Raw genomic sequence first — 25,690 nt, forward strand, 5'->3', positions numbered from 1 at the left:
ATGAGGACTGAAGTGGGAGGAAAGCCTGATAAAGTGGCGAGCAGAAAGGGGGGTGTACTGTCAGTTGTACTGGAGAAGAATAGCTTAGGTGATAAGAAGAGTCAAAAGGATGATTTGAAAAAATGACAAAGAATGGAAGTTAAGAAAGTCCAGATGCTGCTGCTCTATCACTTAAAAAGCTCTGGTTGTACTGGGAAAGGCTTCATCCATCAGGTGCGATCGCAGGGTGACTGATAACATCATTACTGTGGGGCAGTGTCACCCATTCCTCAATGCCACCAAAAACTCTATTATCAACAGGTTCATCTGTCTATCTTTTGCTGTTTGCTGTCATGCCGCCTCGTACTCTCGCGCAAACATCACATGGCCTCTTCACAAAGAACTCACTGCACCTGCTTCGGTCAAAGTGCCTTGAAGCAATTCATTTTTGCTATTTCATGGGTCACCTTGGCTCTTAAGCCTGGGACAGAGGTTGACCTTTTCTTCTGCACCTTTTAAGGTTTCTTCTGCTTGCCTTGTCAAATTGACCACCAAGTTCCTGTCAAGGGTGGAACTTTGAGCATAAGCAAAACCTGTTATGTTTTGGGCCGTATCCAGACATTTCTATTAAATTGCTCAGCTATATTATATAGACTTTGATGCTATTATGAGCATCAAGTCAAACTGTTGAGTAGGCAGATGTAAAAGGCATCCGGTGCTTTTAGAATTATTCAGTATTTCGCTGTTTTCAAGTCTCCATGCATTATCATATCCTGCAGGCTTTCCGCTACATGAGAACAATCATGGTGCACTGCCACCAGCAGCCATGCCTGCGGAATAATGATCTCTTTTTTTAAAAAAATCTTATGTGTTCAAACATTAAAGAAAGGTGGGAGCATCGGAGAATAAGTAGAAAACGCATAACATATTGTGGGGGTGGACAGGATTATAGTGGGTTTTTAATGGAAAAATCCTGAAAGAAACATCATGTTGCTGTTGCTCAAGTCGCAGGACATATGGCCGGACATATGACAAGATGGACTGGTTGAGGACGGCTGCAGATTGGAGACTTCATTCTCATGATTATTGTTGCCAAATGTCAAATCTGTTCCCAACTGCTTCCTTGTTTCTCTGTCAGATTGCTGCTTGTTTTGCAGCGTTCTGTTTTCTTTTTTTTTTTTTTATTGGGTGAGGGCCTCGAAATCCGGGCATTAAACACACATTTAGCATTGATGGCCACATTACATTAAGTGTGGTTTAGATGGTCTTTTACTTTTTACTCTATTCAGAACATGGGATGACTCAACTGTGGATGCTGTCAAGAACAAAATAGATGACTCTAAAACAAAAATAATCCCTTTTGTGTTCTCTATCATGTTTTGCAAATATGAATTAAACTACATAGTGAATATGTGGTGTATGCATTATTATCTGCCACGGAGGTTGCGCTAGCAAAATAACCTCAGAATTATTTCAATGAACTTTTCAGGAAATATGGATAGTGGAACAAGGAACAGATGAAAGGTTATTCCACGTATCCCGTTTTACAATCAAGCAGCTATCCTCATGTCAGTGTTGATCTAGAATTTCGGACCTTATGATCTGAAGGCCAAAGGCACAGCACTGCACAAGACTATTTGATTTATTTCACTGCTGAAATATGTGTCAGTAAAACACTGACGTTCCTGATGAAAGTTATTAGATTTTTCCCTCTTCTTTTGGCAAAACGTTGTCAACAAATAACCTCGACATTTTATTTAAGAGCCTCATAATATGGAGTCATAACCAGTGTCAGAAAGTGGATTAACTCAAATTGACTTTAAATGAAAAGGGCCTCTGGGTTTCACATTCCTGACTCCGGACAAGCTTGTTTACTGCAGTGGAACTTGCAGGAAAAAAAAGTCAGGGAGCATATAAATCTTCCAAATACCAGAAAAACACAAAGCGCTGGTTTTAATGAAACTGCCTTGTTCCGCAGATGCAGCATTAAAGGGAGCACATTAATACCCCCCCGAGTTGCCTCTTTAGGAATCGTAACCAGAGTTTACAGCCTCAGTGGAACCCTCCCAAGATCATGACATGTTTTTAGTGGCAATGTAGTTCCGCAGTACACAGTACAAGTCTTATAATGTCACGAAGCAAAGTGATTTAGGGACATTATTTCTGTGCCGCAGAGAGAGCTGACAAGAAGAGAGAAATATTACCCATGTTTTTCCACAACCTGTGTGGGATTCATTTAACAGTGTCTATTTAAATAATGCTCTGTTTACTGAACTTTTGTACAAATCTTTTAAAGTAATAAAGCTTATGCACAGATTATGCATTTGTTTGAATGAATCCTGTTTAAATGCGTCACTGGCTACTTTTTCACAATTTTGCCTGCTTAGAGCATAACTTGCCTTTACATTTTTTAACTCTACCTTTATATTTTGGCTTATTTGCAGCAATATTGTCTGGTACAGAGGGGTATACTGAGGATAATTTTGTCTGCAAAACACACATTTTACATCTCCAGCATTATTTATAGCATCTGTCGTGCTGTCGGTAGCACCAGGCATTGTATCATATATAGTGTACTTTATTATGCAGGACGTTAGCATAAGGATGGGGAATATGGTGAAAATAATTATACAACTTTTTTTCAGAATGTTATTGAAGCATCACTAATGAAAGGTATAGGAACGACGAAAGCAGTTTGACAGTAAGCGAAGCAAATTCAATTTTGTAATTACGGCAACAATACATCACACATACCATAAGATAATAATCTCCTTTCGACTAATGTAGAAAAACATAACCGTGCACCCACAACAAAGCAAATATAATGAATATGATAACACGAGAACATGAGAAGAATCTACACCTAGCACACTGAGAAGTTGCAGAAACTGACATCATGCTGTATCAGTACAGTTTAGCATGGTGGCTACTGGCTAGTGCTACAAACCCTCTCCACAATCCTCAGCTACACTCAAATAGATTTGTTGATTTGTATTTGTACCACCCATTCTGTTAGAGGTCACTCCTGCGAGAACAGAATGAACATGCTTTATTGTTGAACTGACTTCTGACCGCTCGTGCCCAGGGAGGGGTGCTGCGTCCGAGTAGCCAGTGAGTCCTTATTTAATCGAGGAACCTGATGATTTCTTCAAATATCCACGATTGTTAATTGAAATTGGAAAACCGCCCAGCCTTATGTTTGTTTTGACTCACATGGCTAAATGGAAACCTGACGATTGTGCAAGTTTTCTCACACAAACTGGACATGGATGGAAAAATATCATACGTTCATCCTGCTATATCAATGATGATGCTGCTCTCCAGTTACCAGAGCATGACTTCAGCCTCACTTGAACTGGACCGTGAGGAAAATGCAAAATGATTCTATTTACATTTATGAATCAACCGTATTGTCATTGAACTCAATATTTCATCATTGTATTAGACCAGGGAGAATGTGCTAGGATTTATGTGGCAACAGGAACGTGGGTAATGCGGTGTATTCCTCTGCGTCCTCGACGACAAAGTGGCTCTGTCAGTTTTCTGCAGTGGAATATTCTGTGTTGTGTGAAATGTTTAAACGATGTGCCTCAATGCAAGGCAGGCTCGGGGCCAAACCCCTGGGACCCTTTTTATTATTCTCGACTGTGGGGTTGGTCTGTCATATGCCGTGGCGGGCTTCCAACGGGGACTCACTTGTGTCGATTGTGTTGTTGTTTGGCCAAGTGCAGACGAGAAGCTTCATTGTTTTAAGCATTACAAGGTTTACCAGAAGTATCTCATTCAGTCTTTGTCAGCTCGTTGTTTTCTTATACAGGATGTATCGTGCTTGTGGTGAATATTAATGCAAAGCAAGCAAGCATCAATCCAGCGTGGCAAAGATTGAACACCACCAAAATATGAATTGTTTATTTACATTTATAATTCATGTTGTTATGAAAAGATAAAAAAGTACCATAAGTATTTGTGTATATTGATGCCCTCCCAAATCCCAGAAAGCAACAGAGTTCCGAACTGAAAGTGTGTCATTCTGACTGTATCAAGATGGGTCTTTGTCCTGCGGCCAATAGGGATCTGTTGGCAGTCAGTTTCTGGAGCCCAAGTGCTGGTTCTGGACATCAGAGAATTGTATGTCCCTAAGTGTAAAATGTCAATCTACACACACATAGAAATCCTGTTTTATCACTGTTACTCCTAAAAGTCGTTGTAGGTGTAGTGGAGCCCTCACAGAGACTTGGGCACTGCTTAAGAGGGTCCTGACCAAGGCATCCTTGTTACTCCTGCCCAAGCTCTGAATTTCCAGTCCCACTTTTTCAGATACAAGTTCCTGAAACTCGAGTCTGCAGTTATTAATTTTGCTTGCCAGGTTCCCCATCTCCCTCAGGACTCCTCAGTCCAACATTTCACACAAGTCTCCTGCCACATATTTGTGACTGAAATGGAGCTCATTCATCCAAGAAAAACTTTGAGCTAAATATCTTTGTTCCAAAATTCATTCTGGCTGTCTGTTTTATTATTGTGTGAAAAAAAAGGGAAAACATACTTTGTCTGGTGAGTTGATCTGAAAGTTGTTTGATCAATTCACAATTGTTTATTCACACCATTCTATTTTAATAGTTACTCTTGAATTCTTTTGCCCTTCGTTGCGTAGTGATTTGAACACAAATGGTTCTTTAGTATTGGTGTCCGTCTGTTAGTGTTTGACATTTGCAGGGAATTTCTCACGCATTCTCTAGAGGACCGGTTGTCTTGATCTACTAAAACGAATCACCAGAGAGACAAGAGAAGCAGACAGAGGCAGATGTGACGTCGAGTCGAGCTGATGACCAAGAGTCAAGATCCCATCAGGCTCCCTATATGATTTTCTTGGTGGCTTCAGCCTTTTTCTGATCTCATTTAAATCACATCCTCATTAAGCTGTACATTCCTGCTCTGCCTGCTAAATGGGGACTGCATCTGGTTTAGCTCAGAAGAATAAATGACTGTATTATTAGCTGTAGATTAATAAATGCAAGACTTTAAATGACAATGTCATTTAAAGCAATTTCCAGTCAGAACCGTGCGTCATAATCGTCTGTCTCTCAATATTATTAATCTAAATAAAAATAAAAATAAAAACCAGTGATACACAACAGGTTTTTAGTAGGGGTGGGATTCGATTAAAAACCTATTCTAATTAAATATAGTTTACTATTATTCTATAATTATTATTGTGATGAATTCATCTCAATGAATCACAGTTAAATGGTATAAGAATATTTGCCACAAGAAGCCACATTTTTCAATTTGAATGAATTTGGTGTATTACTGAATCAAATGATGGACCAATACATACAGTTAAACAACAAAATATTGTTTATTTTGCCTTAGTTTGACAATAAACCACAACAATATCTATATTTAAGTTTTTATATCACCTTATTTAAAGTGAAGCTCTTTTAATGTCTTGACAGTATTTGCATAAGAATTTCAATCTTATAAGAATTTCAAGTCCATTCAGCGTAGTGGAAACCCTGGCCATTGTGTAGCGAAAAACATCCCTGAACAAAAGCAAACAGATTGCTTTTGTTTGCTTTTGTTCAGGGATTCCTCCATGTTTGTTGTTGTTGTTATCATCCTAGCTGTGACGTGTCGGTGTAGGATTTTGAAGCAGGGGGTCCAATTTTATAAGAATTTCAACTACATTCAGAGTAGTGAAAACTCTGGCCATTTTGCAGCAAAAAACATCCCTGAACAAAAGCAAACAGATTGTTTTTGTTTGCTTTTGTTCGGGGATCCCTCCATGTTTGTTGTTCTTGCTGTGCCATGTGTCTAGTGTAGGATTTTGAAGCAGGGGGGCCAAAGCTCTGCCCAGGAGGAGGATAACAACTTGCTTTGGACAAAAAGCTGTAAACTTTTCATAACTTTTTATAAAAACAAACATCTGAGTCACATAACAAACGCTAACAAAGATTTTAGAGCATGGAGGACCATCTGATGGGCTCTGAAAATGAGGTCACTGTATAGCTCATGGAGGTGAGAGCTGAATTGAACGATGTATAAGCCATTTCATCCTGATCCCGTAGGAATGCCATCATTGGTGAGGTGAGGACTTGGATGTGTGAGTGACTTAAAGCATCTCAACTCTCCATTCAACATTGAGCTCTACCTGGCCATCAGTCGGAGCTCATAGACTGACCGTCGGCCACAATGAACTGACTTATCCATTGTAAGAGGACCTGACAGTGTTAACCTTTATTAAAAATGGCGGAAGTGTTAGGCCTAATGTCAGACACAATTTCTTGTGTTAGAGTGGACGCAATTATAGGTTTCGATTAATTGACGCTCTGGGGATGTAATTTCCTCATGAATGTGTCTGGCTTTATAAGAGCTGGTCTAATGAGAAAGAGCTAATGGGATGAGAATCATGGCTTCGCGCAATTAAAATTTGTCCTCATGAAAGTTTCATGCCGTTGTGGTTATAAATAGAAGAGGAGGACGTTCAGAATCTTGATCTGTCCTCACTATCAATACGTCTCAGCAGTTGGTTGTTGAATAGTGTTGTGCAATCTGCTCCCACTTTTTGTTCATGACTTTCTCCAACCAATTTCTGGCTTCAATAGTGGCTTCTCTGTGACTGACAATTTCATTTCTCCACCTGGTCCTCACAGAATTCAATTGTCCTTGTCTATTATTTTTTCTCTGAGCTTATTCTCGTAAGAGAGAGTATTTTAATTCAGGTTAAATCTTCCCCTGTTTTCATGGTGCGAAACAATACTTTCCGATTCAGATTAGCAAGCACTTATTCCAAACTGGACTATTCTGTCATGCACTATATCGCAAACAAGAAGGCACAATTAGATAAATATCGACAGGGACCGATATGATAGAGACCAATCGCGATGTGGGCCGATAAATGAAAAATGCCCCCAAAAAAAACCTCAAGCCAAAGGTCTCATGTTTGTTTAAGTCATGAGCGCAGTGAGACGTCCAGACATGGAGAGATGGTTGCACGGGGTGTGCATATAGCGAAGCCAGCACCCCTTTTGATCTAAACGAAATTTCATTCTGAACAAGTGAAATCGGATTGTTTAATTCAGAAACACCTGTGTACAGTACTTAAATTTAGATCAGGCATTTGTTCTATGGCTAATGGCTGGCAGACAATGCAATGCTACGTGTAGCGTTACAACTAATAGCTTCCTCTTCCTACATTAGCACAAATTGAAAGTTTATTCAAAACCCCCCACACAGCTCATGACCCTCAATTTTTATCGTCAGCTCATACATGCTGCCACATTTCTGTTTTCCTTCTGGAATGACTGTTAAGAACACTTGAAAATTGGCAGGGTGATGGCTTGCCTTCGGTGGCATCATTATATTGCCAGCTCGAGGGAAAATGCTTTGGCTGGTCATGCTGGTGGCTGGAATGGTAAGATAATGTTTTCCCCAATTTCGCTAAACGTTCTGGATTCACTCCGCCGACAGGGAAGCTTTTTGTTTTGCAGTGTTTTGTTATGTGTTGTATGATGTCATGTCTTGGTAAGATATGAAAGAAGTCCTATTGTCCGCTGACAAAAACTTTGTTCTTGGGAAATGCGGTGCTGCTTTGTCTCTAACTAGACAAAAAGTGCACAGTTTATTTTTTGTCCCGCATGAGTGGCTCCTGCTGTTACAAACGCAGCCTGTGTCAGCCACTCCACTTGTGATTTTGAGAGCAGAACTTGCCATTTTTCAACCTTTGCCTGACTGTGAAATGACTGTCCTTGACAAAATGGTGTTCCAGTCTTCCCAGTTTGTCGACTTTGTATCATTTTCGCTACTATAGCAGCATTGCCATTTGTAATAGACAATTAAATAAAATGGTGGTCCATTTTTGTTCAACCAAGACTCGCAGCTTTTGCAAATGAATTGGGAGGATTTTAATTAGTGCTTTTTGGAGAGACATTTTTCTAATTTAGCGCAGAGTCGACAGCCTATCTCGTCCTCGCAGGCCTGAGCGGCTTGTGTTGCCATTAATGTTCCGCCAAGGTTGTTGTCTTATCCTTCGCGAGTCGATTTCCTTCTGCCAGTAGCTACCCCCATAAAGATCATTCACATTAAACCTAATTAGATTTATTTGGAGACCATCACTCCTTCCCGTATGAATGCACAGTCAGGAGTATGGTGTGAGTTTACCGCAGCTAAGCTTCTTTATCACTGGCACTCAGCTGATGCTGTGAGTCGAGTTCAAGAGGACATTTCAGTCACGTTGGTCAGGATTGGACTCTGGGTCACAGAGTTGAAGGATTTGTAGCGACTTTTAAAAGTTTTTTTTTAAGGGCAAAACTTGCTTCCTGCTGTACCAGAGCAGCTTTATTTGTCAACAATCTGAGACGACATGTGTCAAAAGGCAATTCCAACGCAATCCTTCCTGCAAACCCTTGATTCCCTGTCTAACATTTCTTGTATCGCTCGGATAATGTGATCAAAAGGTTTATCTTGTCACGCAATACCAGAATTTCAAAAACACCTTTGGTTGAGGGTGATAACAAGCTCAGTGAACAAGTGTCATGACCCGGAAAAACTGAAGCAAATTGCACACAGGAGTTGAATCAAACGGATAATTTAATAGCCCCGGGTCAAGACCAGAAGATGACTTTGACGGGCAAACAAGTTCAAAGGAAAAGACAGGCAATAGAGTCGACAGCGCCACATTAGTAGTCCAAACCAGCTCGAATCCAAGCTGGGTGGAGGCTGAAGATGGGGACGAAAGGTCACAACTGGAGCCAAGATAAAGAAGGCAGGCGAAACAAAGCTGTATCATTAGGCAGAACGACAACAAGATAACAAAGCACGAGCCAGGAGGATTGGACGAAATGACTAAGCAGGAGACAGTTGGACAATAGGTCTGGCCAGCAGGTATGCGATGGATATTCAGCTGGGGGTGGAATCTGGAGTGAAAGGACAAAAAGTTAAAATGAAGCTGGGAGAAAGCTGACTGTCACTACTGATCCTTGAAAGTTGTCTTTTGTTTGTTTAGAAATCCTGGAAAATGTATGAAATCTCGAAGGATTTTTAAAACCTTGCAGTGTCGCTAAATGTAGAATTTGCAGATAGAATTACGCTGTATCCCATTTCTTACCCTAACTCTCGTTTTTGACCCTAACTCGTTTTTGTGCGTTCATGCCCAAATACTTCTAAGACTGAGGGCACTTGCCGTCCACCACTTGAAATGATCCCTTCAAACCGAGGGAGCTCTGGAGCTGACTTGAAACGAAGTGGGAATATGAAGTGTGGATAGATTTCCAGGTTACTTTATTTAAAAACAATGTTGGATAGGACAACGGGGACATTGTAGTAACGAGGACTGCTCTTCTGTTTGTTTATTTTCTCTCGTATCACACTTTAGCGACCCAAACGGTCCACCGTGTCCGACAACATGCACAATACAACGAATATACAGGGGTAAAAATGCTTTAAGGTGTTTCCATTATTTTGTCTAACCCCTGTACAAGCCGGTTTCGGCTCCGCCCATTTCTTCTCTGTTGGTTCCCCAAACCAGGTGAGATTATAAGCACCAACGCAAGAGGTTGCAAAATCGTTGGAGTTGGCATTTCCAAAACGTTTCCAACACTATGCAGGAAACAAAACACAGCACGGCAGCCAATGACACGTCGTCTTTACGAGTGGCGTCATGAAGCGTCCCAATTCTTAGGGACGTCAATCACTTCACTTCGTTGTGGGAGGGCACTTCATAGTGGAGGGCACTCAAAACCAAGTGCTGGTGTTAGGGTGAGAATGCTGAAATGCAGTTACAGGCCCTGAAAAAGTAATAATTTGTTTTAAGTCCTGAAATATGAACACTATTTGGTATTGTGGTCAATATTGATCGCATACAGTGGGTAAAATCTGGCAGTGCAACTTTCCACTTGCGCCCAGTGCCAAACACCTAGACATACAGTACCTCCACAACACAACATTTTAATGACTCAGTCACGTTCCAGTCCACCACAGAACCGAGGAACTGAATCCCACCTCAAATGGAAATGAGCATTTGAGGTTGGTAAATTAGAATGTAGTGTCCCAGAAAAGTCAACTAGTGTATTTGTATACACCAAGAAGTTGAGTTGCAAAATTGAGTTCTTCCCGATCGGCGTGAAAACATTTGCTTTCATTTGCTCATCACTTTCAGTGTCTCAGAGAGATTTAATACAGAAAAAAAATCCAATCAGAATACACAACTTGGTTGGAAGATGGTGTTATTGCATCTATTTCCAGCTTTTCTATCACTGACTCGCGGTTATATGTATTTGCATACTTGCAAAGTTCACATCAAACTGTTTATAGTTGAAGTGCGATTTGCATTAATTCACCTCCAGAATTGGTGCGTCGGAGTTTTCCTTCTGATCTTCAAAGCACTAGAAATCAACATCATGGTCAAATTTGTTGAGTGGATTTATATTTTGAGTGTCTCTTCCTCTTCTGTGTTTCTGGGCTTTATCAAGCACATTGACTCGGTGGCTTGGGAGGCATGACAGGCAGCCTGGCTCCCCCATTATAAAACAGGCCGCTTAGAAAATCTAGTGTGTTATGAGTGCAGCCACTGTGGCCCGCGTTTGCCGTGTGCTGGATTTGATAAACAAATATACAGTAGAGGGGGGTCGGGTTTAGTGGTCACCACCGTGATGACAGAACTTTCAAAATAAAAACCATCATGATAGAAAAGGAATAAATACATAGCAGAAACTTGCAAAACTTTTTTAACCTTTTCTATTATGTCCAATTCTGGAACAAAGCAGACTCATTTTAAATAGCTCTTTTGATCAGTTACGTAAAAGGAACTGGTCCACAAAATCCTGCTCTCATATCCATTAATCCCGTCTTCAGTCTGTCTACTGTGGAGTGACTGGCTAAAGCATTCCTCAGCAATCTGTTGTTGAAAGATGAAATGTACTTGTGTCTTTCACTGGGCTGATATTTGACATTTTACTGAAGATGCAGATTTCTCTCGCTGCAAATGTTATCACCAGTGCAAGATATGGTGGATAGTATGCCGCACCAACGGCTGCGTATTGCGCAGATTTGTGCCTTTACAAGTAGCCTGTCATTTGGCTCATTGCCTTAAGACACTGAACTCCGCTTTGAAACTTTTCATCATGAGAAAAGTCAGGGAATTAGGGACTCTGAGATCCCCAGTCACACTCGTGTGACTAAAGCACCCTCATCCTCTACTTATTGCTTAATGTAGAATAATACTCAGCAGAGACCATTTCTGGAAAACACCACGGATGGTAGATTATTTCTGTCTTTGATGCTTGTATTTTTAGCTGCTGGAATAATGAGGCCTAAGGATCTTAAATGCTTAAGTGGACGAGCACAAAGCCCGAGTATTATGAAAGAGTTCAACATGACTGGTGGATCTCATCAAAATGGTTTGCAAACTTGTTTTTGCAAAATTTATATATATATTATTCTATATAATCTATGTATTTTACTTAGAGCGTTGATATTGCGAGTTACTTTTTATCTCATATCAACAGAAACAAAGGAAAACTCCCCCATCCTAGAAAAATCTCAGTCGAGGGGATCAAAATCCCACCATACGGGGGCCCTATGTGGCTTAACTGCTGGGGCAAACCTGCTTGGTGCGTTTACCTTTAGTATGATCATCTCATATGCTGTATATGGAGGATTACTTGCTCATCCACCTTTTCTCGCCTGCACCGTCAGTGGCCAATTTTAGAAAGACTTTATTAACATGTACTTTGGGTTCCAACTGACTGACATGTACCACCTAACCACGGAGAGCGTGCCGTGCGCATGCTTGAGAAATCCGGGACAAAACTCACCTTTCAAAATGGTCTCAAGTCTGGGTTCAAAGCCTGGGTCCCTTGTATTCACATTTTTTAACTAAACAGACTTTGTTCTGAGACTGAGAGCGTTGTTTGAATGCCCTCTTTACCTCTGAGGTCCCGCCATACTCATATGTGCAGATTACATTTTTGTTTTTCACTGCCATGATATTTTATTTTTTTAAAATGTTGATCGAGATACAGCAACATTTGAGCCATTACTGTGTGGAAAATCAGAGGCGATGGAATCAATGAAATCAGAGGCTTTTTATTTACCCTTGAAGCACACAAAATGCGCTTTTTTTCGCCCGCGTGCCCACAGCTCCATCAACAGAGTCGATCTCCTGGAGGTCTGGAATTGAGAAGCAACCGCTGAGACCGGCAGTGGTGTCGGATTTTTGGGCGTGTGGGCGAAAACAGCGCATTTTGAGGGCTTAAACGTGAATAAAAGTTGTGAGATGCTGTCTGGAGACAAAGTGCGTTCGGCTCAAAAGTCCGTCGTAAACATAAGCCAGTCGGGTTTTGGCCGCGGACTTGATCCCGGCTGGACAGCTGCATAATCCTTGTCTCGGGAAACTCTGCACAGGGGGCTTCTCACCTCAGGCGACTCGGCGCTAGATGCCGGAAACTCCACACAAATATGATAAATGCCGGGTCTGATTGCTGTCTGGGCGGACTACATCGTTCAAAAACAACTTTGTAAACTCCCTGAGCACTAAGGTGTGCAGCCAGGAGCTGCTGGAGACTGGTGCTGTGGAGGAGCGCAGCGGTCACCACACTATTCATTGATCATCTCTGATGTCTGGATCTGTACTTCAGTGATTAAAACCTTCTTGATTGTCAGTAATCTTTCTCACTGTGTTCAACTTATTGTGAGTGCAGCGTGGATAAATCAAAATGCTCCGCAGCTTGTTTGTGCTATCTTCTCACTGACATTCTCGCTGGACCCCATTTTCTAAACTAATTTTGAAAAGCATTTTTAAGCCAGTGCACCACTGACCTGTCTGCAGCGCAGACAGCACCACTGAACCTGTAATTTTAGTGGGTGCAGCTAATATTCCAGTGTGCTCTATAGTGCGAAAATGACAGTAATTCCTATCTGAAATTGTAAAAACCAAAACTCTAGAGAAGCTTGGGGTCTGAAGAGGTTGAGAGGCATCGTAGGAGCTCACTGGCATATATATGAATGGTGGTGGTTTTTGACTGAACATGCTGTTGTCGTGAATTGGAGGCAAACCGTTGTTGAAAAGTCTTGTTATTTTATATTGGTAAACAGGGATTGCAATATTCTGCCCCTTGACGTGAAGTGTGAAGGTTGTCTTCCTTATGTTGTTGGCGTAGATATGATTGTTAAAATGCAGTCTATTTTCCTCAAACCTGTATCTAGTCCTTGTGCTGTGAAGACTCTCATAGACCCTGTGCTTGTGTATTTCCATGCTTTCAATGTTGTTTTTTTATCCACTTGGAAATGTGTCAAAACATTTCTAGTGAAAGACACAGCAGAATTTCCTACATGTCGTTTTGGCACCTCAACAGCTAATTGATGGATGAAAGTATTTTGTGACCAGCATCATCAGACTGTTCTTTCTTGGGTTCTCTCTTTGGGAATCTCTGCTGTTTCATCTTCCACTGTCACTCCCCCCCCCGCCCACTCCCAGACAGTGACAGATGCTAATTACGTTACCTTTGTTTCATCTACCGCAACATCCCTCTCCAACCAGCTCATTCCTCCGTGTGAAATCACATTCGGAATTCTTTTTCCAATAAGGAAAAAGGATGCTCTATTCTACGGTCTCCCATAAAGTGCAGGAAATTAGTTTTCACTTTTTTCAGACTGAGATTTCAAAAATCGATCCTGCTGTGGCTCCAGAAAAGATGAGTTTCTGACTCAGACAGACCTGCAGATAAACTGTACCAGTTGGCACACGTCATCTTTGTTTCTTTTGGCAGATTTCCTACTGAGATTCAGTGCAACACATAATCAATTTCTTTCGAATAAAGTAGTTACCGCCCTGCTTGCTCAGGAGGGCGAAAGGTTTGGGTTTATAGCTTTCTATTCTGTCCCAGTATTTACACAGGTCTGGCACTTTATTAGTAAAGTACATATCATATGGTAGTTGGGTGAATATATGTTCTTCTGGACCTTTTTGATGCAGTTTTGATCAATAATAATGAACATTAAAACCAATATATGTTGCACCATTTCAGACCTATGACATACAATGCAATGTAGGAAAAGTGTTTAGCACTGTAATTCCAACAGACTGAATCACTTGTTATTTGTTCCTGTCTGTTGATTTTTGTGTCATGCCGTCCAGGTCTGAGAGAACAGATATTTCATCCGTGCTGTATGTCTTGTACTGGATATGACAATAAAGTTACCTAACCTAACCTACGTGTGCGGGGGAGGAGCAAGAAAAGCAGCAATAGAAAGTGAAAGTTAACCCTCGTGTAGCACTGGGGACTGGACTCTATACACTTTTGAGGGACACCCTGGATTGCTCATAAGGCGAAAAAAGGAAGACCTCTTTGTGGTTTTGGGCAGCGGCAGGCAATCATAAGAGAAAATATGTTCAGTATAGGGTTTCAGCCACTGCTACGGCTTACATGAGAGCTGCCACGCCACGAGAAATACGATCTCATGTGATCAGTCCTGTTAAGACAAAGTGGAAACATTGAAACAAACTGATAACCCATAGTGCATCATGGAGGTGGAGATCAAGAGGAGGGTTTCGGTGTGTTTTTCATGGAAAATCCCAAAAGAAGCATCACCAATTCAATAAAAGTCAAAACTTTCCCCTCTGAGTCATTGTTTCTCCAGTGCTTCTTTATTGGCTGTGTTCCTGTTTTTTTGGGTGGTTGAAGGGGGCGCTGCTCTGCTGTTCCTGGTGAAAACCCTGCAGTGCCCTTCTTGCAATATTTTTATTGATAGATTTAATTGAAAATGAAACCTAATTTTCTTTTGTTTTTTGTTTTTGTTTTATCAGAGACCTTTCTGGCATTCACGATGATGCATTCGATTAAAAAAAGAAACATAAAATAATGGGAATTGCTTGCATTCCTTGTTAATAGTACTCACCCATAATGGAGTTGAGGTGAGATTTGGCTGATGCCATGTATTAATATCCTGTTAAATAAACTAATATCATGATCAATTTTGCAATCCTGTTGATGCTATTAAAACTCCAGATAAATACATTTTCATTCTTTTACAAGTGTTAGACATACTACATTCTGTTTAGAACTGTTTCATCATGAAAATGACGAGTGACTAACTCAATTTTTAATAATGCAAATTGTCATCAGTCCTTTTTCTAGTGTGACAAAAATATTTAAAGAATTATTTTTTCCAATTCGCTGAGCAGGAGAGCCTGGCCGTCATTGTCTTGTCACGTTCGTGTATGCAAGTCCAATGCTGCGAAACTTTACACTTATGAAGTTCTACTGAAGTGTGATCAGCTGTTTAGTTTCTCCCAAATGTGTTTTAGCAGAAGTTTGATTGTGCCTGTCAGAAACGCTGCCACTGAAACAACACATCTGTGTCTGTGGTGTGATCCCCTGCGGGCCTATAGCATGCATTCCATTTTCTCCAATGAGCAGCTGAATTATTTTGTCAGGAAACATTTCCTTGGATTAAATATTGATGGAACCCACTCTCAAGCCTGTAAGGGAACATCAGCAGCTTTCAAAGCCATGAGTGATTGTTGTCCAGAGCATAGTGATGAAAGCCAGCTGTGAAACAGTGTTGAAGTATTTTGCTTTATTATTTACAGGGCCAGTTTGTTTCAAATGGCGGCTACGAAGATACTCTTTGTTGTAAACATCTTTTTCTTCTGGTCATCTGTGAGTGTATTAGACCTTTATTGTTAAATGTTGAGAGAGTGACTACTAAAAAACATTTCCTGCCTCCTAAAATTGCCAGATAAATCCCACCTGTGGACAATCATCTCATGTGCTCACAGTGGATTATATGATACTGAAGTTTGTGGAGTGTGCACACTTTATGTCTTCCACATTTTAGGGTAATGGTGTCCTGTGAGTTAATGTGGAGTGCAATGACGTGATAGATCTTTTTCTTCTGGCACCAGTAAGTTTTTAGAATTTAATTCCATCACATCCTCCTATTCATGGCTTTTAGGGCTGCATGAAGATCCCATCAGGATGATGGAATGTTGGAGATTCTGTTTTTCCGACAGACAAGCCATTCATTTTGTTTTTGGCTCCACATGTACACAGGTGTGTTGGCCTGCTCGGTCTCATTGATGAATAGACATCATATTCACCAGTCATCCAATTGAAAATGAAAAAAAGAAACGTTATACAGTTGGACTTTCCAAAGCAAAACTGAGTCAGTGTGGTCCTAGGTTGGGACACAGCACCAAAGAAGCACAGTAGACTGACTGATGCTTTTCAGTAGGGATGTCCCATTCCAGATTTTTCTGCTCCCTTTTGAGCCGCTTCTCTGATGCATCAGCTGGTCTCTTTAATTGCAGCGGTCCTCAGAGTGAAAACAATGTCAAACGCACCCTTTTTAAAGTCTGTCAACACTGGTTTCACTGAGATCTATTCAAATGTCATCATCACCGTACATGTTTTGAGTCATAAAAATCACGTTTGGATGCAGAAATAGAGCAGCATGGATGCAGAATTACAAAAAAGAGACTTGTCTTGTGGTCTGCAATGCCTACACTTAATATGTGCGGTTTTTCTAAACGGTTTTATTAAGGACCTAGAGCGTGGTTTCTGTCAGGATTTTTTTAAAACTGTGGTGGCAGCACTCACCGCCTCCCAAAAAAATTAATTAATAAATAGATTTTAAAAGAAATCATGGAATGGAACACAGCCAATAAAGAGGGAATAGAGAAACAAGGAAGCAGATGGGAAAGTTCACTGAATTGGTGACGATAAAAATGGCATTTTTTAATCATGAGAAGTAAATCTGGAATCTAATAATAATAATATGAATGAGCTAAACATTAACTTTCTTTGACAAACGTCGATAAATATGTTCTTGTCTATGTATTCAACATTAAAAAATATATAGTAAAAAAAACTCATACCACATTGGATATTGGATATTCAGTATTATTTTGTATTTGGATTAGTGTTGAAAATTTAATTCGTCTTCAGCTTCAACCACAATTTTTCAATTCGGTGCATCCCTATCTCTCTCCCGTCAGCATTCCATTATGTGGCTTGAATTCAGCAAGTACAAGTACATACTGTACTTCACTATGTCACTATGAGGTTTCCTTCTGGATTTTTACATTAAAAACACACTGAAAACCACCTTAATCATGTCCATCTCCATGATGCGTTACGTGTTGGCCAGTCAGTTAGAAGCCTTTTCATCATTCATGAGTGGGGTTAAATTCAACACATTCTATTTTGAACTTCATTTAATATTATATTGCACATTGTTGGAAGTGTCAGTGCTACATCAATATTTTCATAATTTTGTTGTTGATTTATTATGTAAAGCTTTATCAATACTGACTGCAGTGCATTGATTTCTGTGAGTTGAGCACACAGTCACAATGGCACTAATAATTGGCATAATAGTTCTTTTGGTGTTTCGGTTTTTGGCCTTAGAAACCTCATTGTCGGTACTCGGTTTAATTTCAGTACATCCTTAATTTAAAACATCACAAGGAGGTTAAATGGTCCGTTTAACTGTGTAAATTTTACAGGGAAACCAGAACATGAATGTGGTTCAAAATCCTTGAAACGGAGTCCCAGTGGAGTTCATCCCCGACCAAGTGCTTGTCGTTTTGGCAAGAGCTGCTGCCAGACAATGAAAAAAGCTACTGCGTCAAGTAACCTTGTCCTGGGACTTTTCAGGTGAGCAGTTTGTTAAATGGCCTCATCAGTCAAAGTCACAACAACTTTTGTGACAAGACAAGCGGCTGCATGAATCAACGTCAAGACAATTCTTTGCCAGGTTTGTCTGTCAAGGCTGCTGTTGTTTACCAAGAGGTTAAGCAGTCAAACAAATATGATACATGGGTTTGTTGTGCACTGTCGAGAGCTAAATGCTGAGGTTTTTAAACCTTTTTTGACAGTATACGACAAGACAAAAACCCAAAAGGATCATAACTAGGCTGAGCTGAGGCACACTAAAAATGGATAATACCAATTGCGTTCTATGACAAAAGGAAGCCTCTTTATATACAGTGGAGTAGAAAGCAGAATTGAAATTGAACCCTGTTCTCTCCCCTGAGCTGCTTTTTTGTTAAAGTTTCCTGCCAACCGGAAAAGAGCAACAACAGTTCACTTCATGAAGTGAACGTGAATTCGTCTCACCCACACAGAGAGAAGAGCCCGTGCCAGCTCTTAAAGTTCAATGCATGTACGGGCCAGTGGCCAAAACAATCTGCCAGGAGGAGCTCTCCTCCTGTACACACGAGTTGTGACAGGGAGCAGCCTTGAGGGTAACTAAGCAAGCAAAACACATCTCACGGCTTCTCTTGGCTCGTCTCGCTGCTGCAGCGCTGCCCAGGGGTCAGCATTCATCTGCCTCTCAACAGACTAGAGGCGCACAGTGGGACTGAAGATTGAGTTCTCAGGTTGAACCCTTGAAGGTGGACCAAAGATTTACATTTTTAATTTTGCTCACATACCGCATCATTAGTTGCTGTGTGACCCAGTTGCCCCATCGTCTTTATCTCCGTCATTTAACCTCACTCAGGTACACTGCATCCAAGTTGCACTGACTGAGTTTTGCTGTGTAATCCAGTCCAGTTATGATGTTAACCATCATGCCTTCTCTTACGCTCTAGTATCAATATTGTAACTTGTGTCTGGGTGCTGAATCACTCAGTTCTTCTTCTGCTATGGCTGCGTGAGCAGACTGGAGGTCAAATTTTTTTATTTAGAGCAACAAATACAAGTCACTCTGACTCGCAACGCATGGCAAAACAACATGCGGAACTGGATAGAACCTGATCCTGTGCTTTCTCTCTCCCTCCGTCTCTCTGTCCCAGCTAGTCTCACACCTATCAGTCAGTAGACTTATGTATGTTCTTGCACTCTGGGAGGAAAATGGAGTGCAGGAAACCCATATAAGCCAACATATAGAAGCCATACATGACCATCGAGGTTCCAAGTTCAGTCTAACAAATAAAATGATTTGCTTGCTGTTGATGGTCATAATATTAAATATATATGTGTTTTGAACTGGTGGACTGCATTGGAGAGGGGCAGGGTGGTTTGTAGGAGTGTACATTGTACTTCCTTAATGTAATGCGAACTACAGAAACCACGATTATTTAAACTTCAACATTTAACAACAAAGCAAATACAATTTAAAGAGAATGTATACATATGTAGAAACAGTATATAATATATAACAGAGACTGTGCTCAACAATTGTAGAAAATCATATGTGCACTTTTTAGTAAAGCATTCGGGAAAAGCATTTGGAGAGTGCAAACCTCCAGCAATAAAGAATCTTTTTTTAAAATTTCCTGGATCCAGATGGTGATCCGTATCATGCCCAAATGTGTATCCTTTGTTCCATGACGTCATGCTGTGTGGGAAGCAAATAGCTTGGTGGCTAACGCTACAAACAGACTCCACGATCCTCAGTGAAATAACCAGACTATAAATTCAATTGAATACATGTTTTTGGTATGTGACATTCTGTGAGAGCCACTTCTTGTGGCAAGAGGTAGCGGTATATCCATGTAGTTGACAAGCTGTTCTTTAATTGGGAAGCAGGGTGACAGGCGATACTCAAGATCGTCCGGAAATTCTCCAAGATTATTAATTGAAGTTGATAAATGTTCCAGCCCTAGCGCACGGCATGGAACTATGCAGATGATCTGGGCTTATTGATCAGACTCGATCCAGAATTTTCTTCCATCGGTAGTGATACCAATCCCACTGTTGGATTTGGGCAACCCTGTCATTTGAATCACTTTCCTTCACCAGTCCAAAACCACTCAGCGTACGATGGGCCAATGATCGTAAAAAATGACCTTAAACTGTGGTGTAATATTTAGAAGAAAAACACAAGAACAATGTTCCATTGTTTTAGCGGGGTTTGTAAAGATGCTAGACCTAATCAGTGTATGACTGAGTGAAAAAAAAAAAGTTTGGAAGTATGAGCTGGCTATACATGTCTCACTGCTATAAGGTTGTTTCAAAGTTATTTGAGGCACAAACAGCAGAAACCTGTGAAACGTATATCGCTCTTAAATATAGCCTCGTAGAGCGGGTCACTGCCTCCAGCATCCCTCTGGATGAGTAACACGCTGCTGAAACTGATCTCCAGACTGAAATACGGTGACTCCTCTGATCATATATATATTCAGGTATTTTCTGTACCACAGTATACAGAGCTTAAAATAATCAAGGTGCATTATTTATATTTTGCATTAGTTATTTATTACAGTAGTGTGTGTGATTGCTGATGTCTGTTTTTCTTCACACCTAACTTAACTCTGTCAGTACTGACCGTTTCTCCATTTAAAATTGCATCAGGACTGAAATACCAAATAATTAATAACTAAATTACGATAGAAAAAATAAAATAAAAATAAAATTCCAATTAACAGTAAAATGAATAAATGGCTGCACACATGCATTTAATGATAATTAAAAAAACAGAATTCAGGAAATGAATTATACCTTGAAAAAGTACAAAAAAATCACATTTCAGTGGTTACTTGGCTTGAGTTAAGCTCATAATTTTGCTTCGTCTCTGTGGTAAAATCGTGCATCGTATAAACCCCACGAATGATCAATGTATTGACCCATCTTCTTGATTTTGATCTGATTCAAGGCCCGGTGCTGAGCTCTCACAGCTTCAGTGTGAATCTTTCTTGTGAGTGCTGTGCTCAGTTGGGGGTGTTTTGTTATCTGCTGAACCCGAGGGAACACAATCCCGCTGCTTTGAAGTAAAAAAAAAAAAAGAAAAAAAAAATCGGCTCAGCCGAAACACAGCTGTGGAATTTTATTTCCTTCAGTATATTTACTTCCAAACTACAGGAAGCGAGTTGATGTTTTATCAATAATACAAATCCCCTCCATTCAGTTGCTTGACAGCCGGCCGCTTCTTTGAGCGCACAGCGGGGAGAGTCTTTTTTACTCTCGCGGTGTGTAGCTTAGCTCGCATGATAGGAGCTGACAGAGAGATCATTTTGTGTTTTCCGTTCCCCTGCGTTAATGGTTGTGTTAGTCCTGCTCCCTCCAAATAATTCTAAAGATAGAAACAAGCGCATTCAGTCTTGTAAACAGTGTCAGGAACCTCTAAATTACTTATTTGCTCCCTTTTTTCCCCGAGATAAAATCCTGGGTTTGTTGCACTCTGCTCTCTGTAATTGGACTGTGTTAGCCAGCAGTGCGAAAGAATCTGTTTGAGTGGAAGTGTGAAACCATCACTGTGATTATTCAAACAAATCTTTGTGTTCTAATTTTATATGAAACAGTGTCGTGATTTTCCTTGAACCTCCTCTCTTTCCTGTATCTACACTTAATGTCATGGCTTCATGTTGTTAGGTTTCTCTTTCACCCTAACTATGAATCCACAGATCACCTCTCTCAGTTCTTTCCACTCGTGGCTCACTGCCTGCACTCTCTTCTTCACCTCCTTAGAGGTGGTCTGGTTGAGTGAGTACTCTATCCTGTGTTAAGAGATGTGGTGGTTCTGCTTCTCGGGCTTCTGTGGGGTAACAGGTGAACTCTAAATGCTGACTATTGTTGGAGGATAACAGCAGATGTGGACCAAATATGGCAGCAGGAGATGGAGTAGAGGAGGGATTGAATATTTATAGAACTTGCAGGACTGTAACAGGAAGTTTCAAATCATTGTTTGTTGCTCCTTCAAGATGATCATGTCACTACAGTTTTCTATGGAGAAGAAAACCATTGTGTTTGGCCTACATCCCTTCCTGTAATTGTTTGCTAGTCCCACTGAACATGATGATGCAGAGCGATAACGCTGGAAAGCAAGCATGTTCTGTTTGTCTTCTCCAACTCTTCTTCTCTGTTACCATGTTGCTAAATCTCGCAGTAATTACAGTGTGGCCGTCTGATCGCACACTCCTCTGCATTATGAGTTTTACCACGAAAATTTGGGATACTTTACATGCTATAACCTCCTGTACTAAAAATGTATTCCCAAATTTGTCACAAGTTTTTCTGACAATTTTAAATATAGATGTTTGTGCCCACGGTTGATTTTTTTCCTGCATTATGTCTGCGGCAAACGCAATGTCATATGCGTCTCCTGGTAAACTGTTGGGAGGCCATGCTCGAGCGCATCTCCTGCTCAACAGAGCAGCTGGTCAACCACACAGGTTGAGTACTCGCAACAAAGGGTTTCAAGAAGGGTTTCCAACTTGGAGTTAGTCAGACACATGTAGGCCACTACAGTGTGGACATGAATTTCTCAGTCTCGTCAATGTTTGACTGAAAAAAATGAAAGCCCTAAATAAAAGAAAAAACACAATAAAAAAAAAAATAAAATAAAAGAGCATTTTATTTTCTTCATTCAATATAGCTTATTCGCAATATTTCTTAAGAAATGTTTCTAAAATTCTTTAAAATACTTATGAAGTATCAATATATAATAATAAAATACAGAAGAAACTAGAATTATTTTTACATCTTATCGAGATACTACATTGAGAACAAACAACAAATCAGGAACATAAGAACCATCCGCACATAAGAACCTCCACTCAACAAAAGTAGAAAATAACTGTGTACTCTTAACCAACAAAACCAAATTACTTCATACCCCCACTTTATCTGGGTAAAAAAATGTGTTGTGTTCCCATTTCTTGACGCCACCAACCGCTGACATACCTTTCAAATTGTATTTTGGGTCGTGTAACTCTGGAGCTCACCAAACCACCACAATACTGCCAAATTTGACATGTCCTATTTCCCCAAACGGGTCATAAAACAGTGCTGACTGCTATTTTGAAGTACCAGATTACTGCTGAAAGTAATGAATTTTGCCTTTGATAATGAACCAGAAATCTTGGTGTCAGTCTTTGGGGCTGATTTCAACAAATACTTTTTCCCTCTGATAAAGCATTGTCCTTGGTGCACACAGCCCACGGCAAGATTGATAGCTACAGAGCCTGTATATATATTGGGGTCAACGTTGTTGTTGAAAGTCATATAATCTTTTTCTCTGAATGTCATTTGATCCTGCTGGAGAGTCGTGTCCTGTGAAGATGAACAATATTGGCTGTAAATGAAAGTTATCCCTCCAATAAATGGTTTTCTGTCTGTCAAATCTTCCATCAGTTTAGGATGCGGTGCTTTGAAAATGGTACACTCTGGTCACTGAGATTGTCGTTTCTCCAACGCAGTGTTTTACCCCCCTCAGGGTGAAGTGATGGAGCCTGGTTGTCCCAGGTTCCTTATCTCTCTCGTCCAGAAGGATCTGAGTTAATGCTAATATAACCAGGACTCAGTCTTTTAAGGGGTTCATTCAGTCCTCTATATTACTGTATTTTCCAATGAGATGATGCAGAAACTGTCATGTATTGTGAGGCCATGAAAGCTTCTGTCAGCTTGAAATGGAAAAAAGACACTGATCCACGTCTTTTTATATCCGCTCTCACCACCTGAATTTGAATACGTACAAAGACCAGTATTATCATTATTATCTGATACCAGTGCCCCGTTTGCTTTTTTAAGATTGGTGATTTTATATTAGCACAGATGACTTTAGCCAAGTTTGAGACCGGAGAAGGAAGTCAGAAAAACAGAAACTCCCCTGCTGAACTGAGTTCAATGCTTTCCAGTTATCAAAGTGGCAAAACAAGTTGACGACATCCATGAACTTTTACGGGGGAAGCCAGTTGGAATTGTGTGCTCGGGATGGTGAGAATTCTTTGTCTTTCTGACTTGGAAATCCTTCAGCGGGTGACCTCACCAGGGGGCGTAACTGCGGATTTCAGAGTTCTGAACACAACTGGAATACGCCCAGGTTCAGCTCCTGGATCGGAAATTTCCTCTGGTTTTAATTCCCCTTCTGTCAAATATGTCGGGAACCTGATACTAGATAGGATTGGTCTTACCCCTAGATTGAACATAAGTTAATGTTAAATGTAACTGAATCAACACAGGGACATATATACATACATGTAAACAAAGACCTAATAAACCATATTGTCATTTCTGTGAAGTATATTTTCAGTAATTTTATCAAATGAACTGATATGGATAGAAGGTGGTGTAATTAAGGATAGACCAATATGCTTTTTTACAGTTGGTGGATTAGGAAAGCCGATATCAGGCCGATATTTTTGGCTTTATAATATTTAAAATATTTGTCTTTCAGATATTTCTTTAGTCTGAAGAAAATTACATTGAGCAGCTAAAGCTAAATGTTTTGTATGCTTGCCTTACAATGACATGAAAATAAAAAGCGAAGGTTTTATAAATGACAGTAGATTTCACTTCCACTTGGCCAAATGCACAAATGAATGGGAGGTTGTGTTCTTAACACAAGAGGGCGAAATTGGACAGATATCAGCTGGTACCGATATGACGGAGGCCGATATCGATTGGTAAAAAATGGCCCAAAAACAGCCAAAATATCGGTGGACCTCTAATCATCATCCATTTTCCACTGTGACCATTTCCAGGAATCATAACGTAAACATGTTTTTGGAGGTAAAACTCCATCAGCACCTCAGCATTAAATAGAAAACCTTCAGTAACATTTCTGTTGGTTTCACCAAGCATGTTAAACACAATAACATCTTTTCTCTGGTTCATGAATCCAGATGAAATAATTTCACAGCGCAATTGCTGAATTCGTGGGATGCCCTTCATCACCAGAGGTCACAATGTTTTTCTTGGTCACTTTGAAAGCGTGGTGAAGAAGTTATAATAGTTTTACCTCGCCTTCATAAGTTAATAATATAACAGGAACAGCGATTGAATTGAACACTGAAGCTCTTGGGATGAAAATAAATTGCAACCTTTTTTTGGTCAAACGGACAGGAGAGCTCGGAGGAGGTCGCAGATCCCTGAGTGCACTTAAAGTTTTTTTTGGCTGAATCATTCATTTCATCTCTGGGGTCAGGTTTCAGCTTAATAAATGATTATGCAGCGAAGTCATGGATGGAGGTCTAAATCTGCAGCTGGAGCTATAATAACTCACAGCCTTGACGTTGTATAGGACATTAGAGTGGAGTGATGCGTTGCTGCCGTAGTCATATTTAATATGGGAGCATAAAAATGAACCTGACTTAAATTTGTCAGAGAATACCAAGGTTTGCTTTTGCTGCGGAGACATGCACTCAGGAACTGGCAAATCCGTCTGTTTTAATCCGGTGTCATTTATAAGACCATTTTTGTGAAGAATATTTTGACTTCTTTAAGTGATGATCTTGCGCTTTTATACCTGATCCTGTCGCTGTGTGCAAACATCGAGACATGTGTTGAGATGCACGTGTGAGTTCATCACACTAACAGGGAAAACACCCAAACACAATGAGAAATAGATGTGCGAAAGTCAAACCCACCCGTAATTACTGATCAAACACAAGCAGACCCGATCACAGTGCCACATTAAAACAGTTGTGTCACCTGCAACTGAAGACAGCATTTTTCTTCATCACCTCACACAAGAAAAGCACTCTCCTCATTTCTACCCAGAACCATCCTCGCTGACAGATGCACTATCATGGACTCCAGCAAAGAAAACAGCCCTTAAAAAATTAATTGTCGTCCCATGATCATTTTCATAAAAACAAACTCCTGTTGTATGCATCCGGCTCACAACACTGTCTTTGCCTGGAGCTATCCCAGCACAAGCGCAGCTGCCCTTTATATCGCTCTGTGAATGTCACTTGCTGTGGATTCCTGGGGCGTAATAACTCTGAAATACAGGTAGAAAGCTTTTGGGCATCATTAATCTGAGCAGC

General features: G+C 40.4%; 1 protein-coding gene across 6 annotated transcripts in view; it reads left to right on the top strand.

Annotated features, from left to right (window-relative positions):
* Positions 1 to 25,690, top strand: part of gulp1a (GULP PTB domain containing engulfment adaptor 1a) — a 77,595-nt gene that overhangs the window by 7,603 nt on the left and 44,302 nt on the right. For 2 of the 6 annotated variants that reach the window (XM_053876901.1, XM_053876903.1), the window contains exon 2: positions 17,483 to 17,633. The exons of the other annotated variants lie outside the window; for them this stretch is intronic. The gene's annotated coding sequence lies outside the window, so the exon portion shown is untranslated. The remainder of the gene's footprint in view (positions 1 to 17,482; positions 17,634 to 25,690) is intronic. 6 annotated transcript variants of the gene reach the window in all.

The sequence above is a fragment of the Synchiropus splendidus genome, chromosome 10 (assembly GCF_027744825.2).
Source record: "Synchiropus splendidus isolate RoL2022-P1 chromosome 10, RoL_Sspl_1.0, whole genome shotgun sequence".
In the NCBI taxonomy this organism is placed as follows: domain Eukaryota; kingdom Metazoa; phylum Chordata; class Actinopteri; order Syngnathiformes; family Callionymidae; genus Synchiropus; species Synchiropus splendidus.